The sequence below is a fragment of the Oncorhynchus gorbuscha genome, linkage group LG23, assembly GCF_021184085.1.
Source record: "Oncorhynchus gorbuscha isolate QuinsamMale2020 ecotype Even-year linkage group LG23, OgorEven_v1.0, whole genome shotgun sequence".
Lineage (NCBI taxonomy): Eukaryota > Metazoa > Chordata > Actinopteri > Salmoniformes > Salmonidae > Oncorhynchus > Oncorhynchus gorbuscha.
The window spans coordinates 35,515,666-35,523,872 of NC_060195.1; the positions used below are offsets into that span (position 1 = coordinate 35,515,666).

An 8,207-nucleotide genomic window follows, 5' to 3' on the forward strand; every position below is an offset into this window, starting at 1 on the left:
TAGAGCGCTCGCTTAGCATGCGAGAGGTAGCGGGATCGATGCCTGCATCCTCCAACTATTTAGAGGGCTTTGGCAGTGCGGTCATTGAGATTTCATACTTCTTGTTGGAGGCGCAGGGGAATTAGCTCAAATGGTAGAGCGCTCGCTTAGCATGTGAGAGGGAGCGGGAGCGATGCCTGCATCCTCCAACTATTTAGTTTGGTTCAATCAGCACACATTGTTGTTGTAGCTCTGGATACTAACCCAACAATACAACTATTTCCACCACTGGGCTTACTGCAGTCACTACTTCAACCTTTACTGAACTACCATGAAAAATACTTTTAGACAGCTGAAGCAAGCATACTTTTATAAAATTATCCTTTCTTATGGACGAGGGATTTGGCAGTGCGGTCATTGAGATTTCATACTTCTGATTGGAGATGCAGGGGGATTAGATCAAATGGTAGAGCGCTTGCTTAGCATTCGAGAGGTAGCGGGATCGATGCCCGCATCCTCCAACTAATTAGTTTGGTTCAATCAGCACACATTGTTTTTGTAGCTCTGGATACTAACCCAACAATACAACTATTTCCACCACTGGGCTTACTGCAGTCACTACTTCAACCTTTACTGAACTACCATGAAAAATACTTTTAGACAGCTGAAGCAAGAATCCTTTCTTAGGGACGAGGGATTTGGCAGTGAGGTAATTGAGATTTCATACTTCTTATTGGAGGCACAAGGGGAGTAGCTCAAATGGTAGCGCGCTTGCTTAGCATGTGAGAGGTAGCGGGATCGATGCCCGCATCCTCCAAACTATTTAGTTTGGTTCAATCAGCACACATTGTTGTTGAAGCTCTGGATACTAACCCAACAATACAACTATTTCCACCACTGTGCTTACTGCAGTCACTACTTCAACCTTTACTGAACCACCATGAAAAATACTTTTAGACAGCTGAAGCAAGCATACTTTTTAAAAAGTATCCTTTCTTATGGACGAGGGATTTGGCAGTGCGGTCATTGAGATTTCATACTTTGTGTTGGAGGCGCAGGGGGATTAGCTCAAATGGTAGAGCGCTTGCTTAGCATGTGAGAGGTAGCGGGATCGATGCCTGCATCCTCCAACTATTTAGTTTGGTTCAATCAGCACACATTGTTTTTGTAGCTCTGGATACTAACCCAACAATACAACTATTTCCACCACTGGGCTTACTGCAGTCACTACTTCAACCTTTACTGAACTACCATGAAAAATACTTTTAGACAGCTGAAGCAAGAATCCTGTCTTAGGGACGAGGGATTTGGCAGTGCGGTAATTGAGATTTCATACTTCTTATTGGAGGCACAGGGGGAGTAGCTCAAATGGTAGAGCGCTCGCTTAGCATGTGAGAGGTAGCGGGATCGATGCCCGCATCCTCCAACTATTTAGTTTGGTTCAATCAGCACACATTGTTGTTGAAGCTCTGGATACTAACCCAACAATACAACTATTTCTACCACTGGGCTCACTGCAGTCACTACTTCAACCTTTACTGAACTACCATGAAAAATACTTTTAGACAGCTGAAGCAAGCATACTTTTTAAAAATTATCCTTTCTTATGGATGAGGGATTTGGCAGTGCGGTCATTGAGATGTCATACTTCTTGTTGGAAGCACAGGGGGATTACCTCAAATGGTAGAGCGCTCGCTTAGCATGTGATAGGTAGCGGGATCGATGCTTGCATCCTCCAACTATTTAGTTTGGTTCAATCAGCACACATTGTTGTTGAAGCTCTGGATACTAACCCAACAATACAACTATTTCCACCACTGGGCTCACTGCAGTCACTACTTCAACCTTTACTGAACTACCATGAAAAATACTTTTAGACAGCTGAAGCAATCATACTTTTTAAAAATTATCCTTTCTTATGGACGAGGGATTTGGCAGTGCGGTCATTGAGATTTCATACTTTTGATTGGAGCTGCAGGGGGATTAGCTCAAATGGTAGAGCGCTCGCTTGCCATGCAAGAGGTAGCGGTATCGATGCCCGTATCCTGAAACTATTTAGTTTGGTTCAATCATTGTTGTTGTAGCTCTGGATACTAACCCAACAATTCAACTATTTCCACCACTGGGCTTTCTGCAGTCACTACTTCAACCTTTACTGAACTACCATGAAAAATACTTTTAGACAGCTGAAGCAAGCATACTTTTAAAAAAGTATCCTTTCTTATGGACGAGGGATTTGGCAGTGCGGTCATTGAGATTTCATACTTCTTTATGAAGCTGCTGGGAGATTAGCTCAAATGGTAGAGCGCTGGCTTAGTATGTGAGAGGTAGCGGGATCGATGCCCGCATCCTCCAACTATTTAGTTTGGTTCAATCAGCACACATTGTTGTTGTAGCTCTGGATACTAACCCAACAATTCAACTATTTCCACCACTGGGCTTTCTGCAGTCGCTACTTCAACCTTTACTGAACTACCATGAAAATACTTTTAGACAGCTGAAGCAAGCATACTTTTTTTAAAGTATCCTTTCTCATGGACGAGGGATTTGGCAGTGCGGTCATCGAGATTTCATACTTCTTGTTGGAGTCATAGGGGGATTAGCGCAAATGGTAGAGCGCCCGCTTGCCATGCAAGAGGTAGCAGTATTGATGCCCGTACCCTGAAACTATTTAGTTTGGTTCAATCATTGTTGTTGTAGCTCTGGATACTAATCCAACAATACAACTATTTCCACCACTGGGCTTACTGCAGTCACTACTTCAACCTTTACTGAACTACCATGAAAAATACTTTTAGAGAGCTGAAGCAAGCATACTATTTAAAAGGTATCCTTTCTTATGGACGAGGGATTAGGGCAGTACGGTCATTGAGATTTCATACTTCTTGTTGGAGGCACAGGGGGATTAGCTCAAATGGTAGAGTGCTCGCTTCGCATGCGAGAGGTAATGGGATCGATCCCCGCATCCTCCAACTATTTAGTTTGGTTCAATCAGCACACATTGTTGTTGTAAGCTCTGGATACTAACCCAACAATACAACTATTTCCACCACTGTGCTCACTGCAGTCACTACTTGAACTTTTACTGAACTACCATGAAAAATACTTTTAGACAGCTGAAGCAAGCATACTTTTAAAAAGTATCCTTTCTTATGGACGAGAGATTTGGCAGTGCGGTCATTGAGATTTCATACTTCTTTATGAAGCCGCAGGGGGATTAGCTCAAATGGTAGAGCGCTCGCTTAGCATGCGAGAGGTAGCGGGATCGATGCCTGCATCCTCCAACTATTTAGAGGGCTTTGGCAGTGCGGTCATTGAGATTTCATACTTCTTGTTGGAGGCGCAGGGGAATTAGCTCAAATGGTAGAGTGCTTGCTTCGCATGTGAGAGGTAGCGGGATTGATGCCTGTATCCTCCAAATATTTAGCTTGGTTCAATCAGCACACATTGTTGTTGTAGCTCTGGATAATTTCCCAACAATACAACTATTTCCACCACTGGGCTTACTGCAGTCACTACTTCAACATTTACTGAACTACCATGAAAAATACTTTTAGACAGCTGAAGCAAGCATACTTTTAAAAAAGTATCCTTTCTTATGGACGAGGGATTTGGCAGTGCGGTCATTGAGATTTCATGCTTCTTGTTTGAGGCACAGGCTGATTAGCGCAAATGGTAGAGCGCCCGCTTGCCATGCAAGAGGTAGCAGTATTGATGCCCGTACCCTGAAACTATTTAGTTTGGTTCAATCATTGTTGTTGTAGCTCTGGATACTAATCCAACAATACAACTATTTCCACCACTGGGCTTACTGCAGTCACTACTTCAACCTTTACTGAACTACCATGAAAAATACTTTTAGAGAGCTGAAGCAAGCATACTATTTAAAAGGTATCCTTTCTTATGGACGAGGGATTAGGGCAGTACGGTCATTGAGATTTCATACTTCTTGTTGGAGGCACAGGGGGATTAGCTCAAATGGTAGAGTGCTCGCTTCGCATGCGAGAGGTAATGGGATCGATCCCCGCATCCTCCAACTATTTAGTTTGGTTCAATCAGCACACATTGTTGTTGTAAGCTCTGGATACTAACCCAACAATACAACTATTTCCACCACTGTGCTCACTGCAGTCACTACTTCAACTTTTACTGAACTACCATGAAAAATACTTTTAGACAGCTGAAGCAAGCATACTTTTAAAAAGTATCCTTTCTTATGGACGAGAGATTTGGCAGTGCGGTCATTGAGATTTCATACTTCTTTATGAAGCCGCAGGGGGATTAGCTCAAATGGTAGAGCGCTCGCTTAGCATGCGAGAGGTAGCAGGATCGATGCCTGCATCCTCCAACTATTTAGAGGGCTTTGGCAGTGCGGTCATTGAGATTTCATACTTCTTGTTGGAGGCGCAGGGGAATTAGCTCAAATGGTAGAGTGCTTGCTTTGCATGTGAGAGGTAGCGGGATTGATGCCTGCATCCTCCAACTACTTAGTTTGGTTCAATCAGCACACGTTGTTGTAGCTCTGGATACTAACCCAACAATACAACTATTTCCACCACTGGGCTTACTGCAGTCACTACTTCAACCTTTACTGAACTACCATGAAAAATACTTTTAGAGAGCTGAAGCAAGCATACTTTTTAAAAAGTATCCTTTCTTATGGACGAGGGATTTGGCAGTGCGGTCATTGAGATTTCATACTTTGTGTTGGAGGCACAGGGGGATTAGCTCAAATGGTAGATCGCTCGCTTAGCATGTTAGAGGTAGCGGGATCGATGCCTGCATCCTCCAACTATTAAGTTTGGTTCAATCAGCACACGTTGTTGTAGCTCTGAACACTAACCCAACAATACAACTATTTCCACCACTGGGCTTACTGCAGTCACTACTTCAACCTTTACTGAACTACCATGAAAATAACTTTTAGACAGCTGAAGCAAGCATACTTTTTAAAAAGTATCCTTTCTTATGGACGAGGGATTTGGCAGTGCGGTCATTGAGATTTCATACTTTTGATTGGAGCTGCAGGGGGATTAGCTCAAATGGTAGAGCGCTCGCTTAGCATGCGAGAAGTAGTGGGATCGATGCCTGCATCCTCCAACTATTTAGTTTGGTTCAATCAGCACACATTGTTGTTGTAGCTCTGGATACTAACACAACAATACAACTATTTCCACCACTGGGCTTACTGCAGTCACTACTTCAACCTTTACTGAACTACCATGAAAAATACTTTTAGACAGCTGAAGCAAGCATACTTTTAAAAAAGTATCCTTTCTTATGGACGAGGGATTTGGCAGTGCGGTCATTGAGATTTCATACTTCTTGTTGGAGGCGCAGGGGAATTAGCTCAAATGGTAGAGTGCTTGCTTCGCATGTGAGAGGTAGCGGGATTGATGCCTGCATCCTCCAACTACTTAGTTTGGTTCAATCAGCACACATTGTTTTTGTAGCTCTGGATACTAACCCAACAATACAACTATTTCCACCACTGGGCTTACTGCAGTCACTACTTCAACCTTTACTGAACTACCATGAAAAATACTTTTAGACAGCTGAAGCAAGAATCCTTTCTTAGGGACAAGGGATTTGGCAGTGCGGTAATTGAGAGTTCATACTTCTTATTGGAGGCACAGGGGGAGTAGCTCAAATGGTAGAGTGCTTGCTTAGCATGTGAGAGGTAGCGGGATCGATGCCCGCATCCTCCAACTATTTAGTTTGGTTCAATCAGCACACATTGTTGTTGAAGCTCTGGATACTAACCCAACAATACAACTATTTCCACCACTGGGCTTACTGCAGTCACTACTTCAACCTTTACTGAACTACCATGAAAAATACTTTTAGACAGCTGAAGCAAGAATCCTTTCTTAGGGACGAGGGATTTGGCAGTGCGGTAATTGAGATTTCATACTTCTTATTGCAGGCACAGGGGGAGTAGCTCAAATGGTAGAGCGCTTGCTTAGCATGTGACAGGTAGCGGGATCGATGCCCGCATCCTCCAACTATTTAGTTTGGTTCAATCAGCACACATTGTTGTTGAAGCTCTGGATACTAACCCAACAATACAACTATTTCTACCACTGGGCTCACTGCAGTCACTACTTCAACCTTTACTGAACTACCATGAAAAATACTTTTAGACAGCTGAAGCAAGCATACTTTTTAAAAATTATCCTTTCTTATGGATGAGGGATTTGGCAGTGTGGTCATTGAGATGTCATACTTCTTGTTGGAAGCACAGGGGGATTACCTCAAATGGTAGAGCGCTCGCTTAGCATGTGATAGGTAGCGGGATCGATGCCTTCATCCTCCAACTATTTAGTTTGGTTCAATCAGCACACATTGTTGTTGAAGCTCTGGATACTAACCCAACAATACAACTATTTCCACCACTGGGCTCACTGCAGTCACTACTTCAACCTTTACTGAACTACCATGAAAAATACTTTTAGACAGCTGAAGCAATCATACTTTTTAAAAATTATCCTTTCTTATGGACGAGGGATTTGGCAGTGCGGTCATTGAGATTTCATGCTTCTAATTTGAGGCACAGGCTGATTAGCGCAAATGGTAGAGCGCCTGCTTGCCATGCAAGAGGTAGCAGTATCGATGCCCGTATCCTGAAACTATTTAGTTTGGTTCAATCATTGTTGTTGTAGCTCTGGATACTAACCCAACAATACAACTATTTCCACCACTGGGCTTACTACAGTCACTACTTCAACCTTTACTGAACTACCATGAAAAATACTTTTAGACAGCTGAAGCAAGAATCCTTTCTTAGGGACGAGGGATTTGGCAGTGCGGTAATTGAGATTTCATACTTCTTATTGGAGGCACAGGGTGAGTAGCTCAAATGGTAGAGCGCTCGCTTAGCATGTGAGAGGTAGTGGGATCGATGCCCGCATCCTCCAACTATTTAGTTTGGTTCAATCAGCACACATTGTTGTTGAAGCTCTGGATACTAACCCAACAATACAACTATTTCCACCACTGGGCTTACTGCAGTCACTACTTCAACCTTTACTGAACTACCATGAAAAATACTTTTAGACAGCTGAAGCAAGCATACTTTTAAAAAATTATCCTTTCTTATGGACGAGGGATTTGGCAGTGAGGACATTTAGATTTCATACTTCTTGTTGGAGGCACAGGGGGATTAGCTCAAATGGTTAAGCTCTCGCTTAGCATGTGAGAGGTAGCTGTATCGATGCCTGCATTCTCCAACTATTTAGTTTGGTTCAATCAGGACACATTGTTGTTGTAGCTCTGGATACTAACCCAACAATGCAACTATTTCCACCACTGGGCTTACTGCAGTCACTACTTCAACCTTTACTGAACTACCATGAAAAATATTTTTAGAGAGCTGAAGCAAGCATACTTTTTAAAAAGTATCCTTTCTTATGGACGAGGGATTTGGCAGTGCGGTCATTGAGATTTCATACTTTGTGTTGGAGGCGCAGGGGGATTAGCTCAAATGGTAGAGCGCTCGCTTAGCATGTGAGAGGTAGCGGGATCGATGCCTGCATCCTCCAACTATTTAGTTTGGTTCAATCAGCACACATTGTTTTTGTAGCTCTGGATACTAACCCAACAATACAACTATTTCCACCACTGGGCTTACTGCAGTCACTACTTCAACCTTTACTGAACTACCATGAAAATAACTTTTAGACAGCTGAAGCAAGCATACTTTTTAAAAATTATCCTTTCTTATGGACGAGGGATTTGGCAGTGCGGTCATTGAGATTTCATACTTTTGATTGGAGCTGCAGGGGGATTAGCTCAAATGGTAGAGTGCTCGCTTAGCATGCGAGAGGTAGCGGGATTGATGCCCGCATCCTCCAACTATTTAGTTTGGTTCAATCAGCACACATTGTTTTTGTAGCTCTGGATACTAACCCAACAAAACAACTATTTCCACCACTGGGCTTACTGCAGTCACTACTTCAACCTTTACTGAACTACCATGAAAAATACTTTTAGACAGCTGAAGCAAGAATCCTTTCTTAGGGACGAGGGATTTGGCAGTGCGGTAATTGAGAGTTCATACTTCTTATTGGAGGCACAGGGGGGGTAGCTCAAATGGTAGAGCGCTTGCTTAGCATGTGAGAGGTAGCGGGATCGATGCCCGCATCCTCCAACTATTTAGTTTGGTTCAATCAGCACACATTGTTGTTGAAGCTCTGGATACTAACCCAACAATACAACTATTTCCACCA

At 43.0% G+C, this 8,207-nt stretch overlaps 1 non-coding gene across 1 annotated transcript; it reads left to right on the forward strand.

Annotated features, from left to right (window-relative positions):
- The first annotated feature begins 4,254 nt into the window (after nt 1-4,254).
- On the forward strand, nt 4,255-4,327 carry trnaa-agc. The gene has a single exon. It is a non-coding gene; the product is annotated as a tRNA-Ala (tRNA).
- The last annotated feature ends 3,880 nt before the right edge of the window (nt 4,328-8,207 follow it).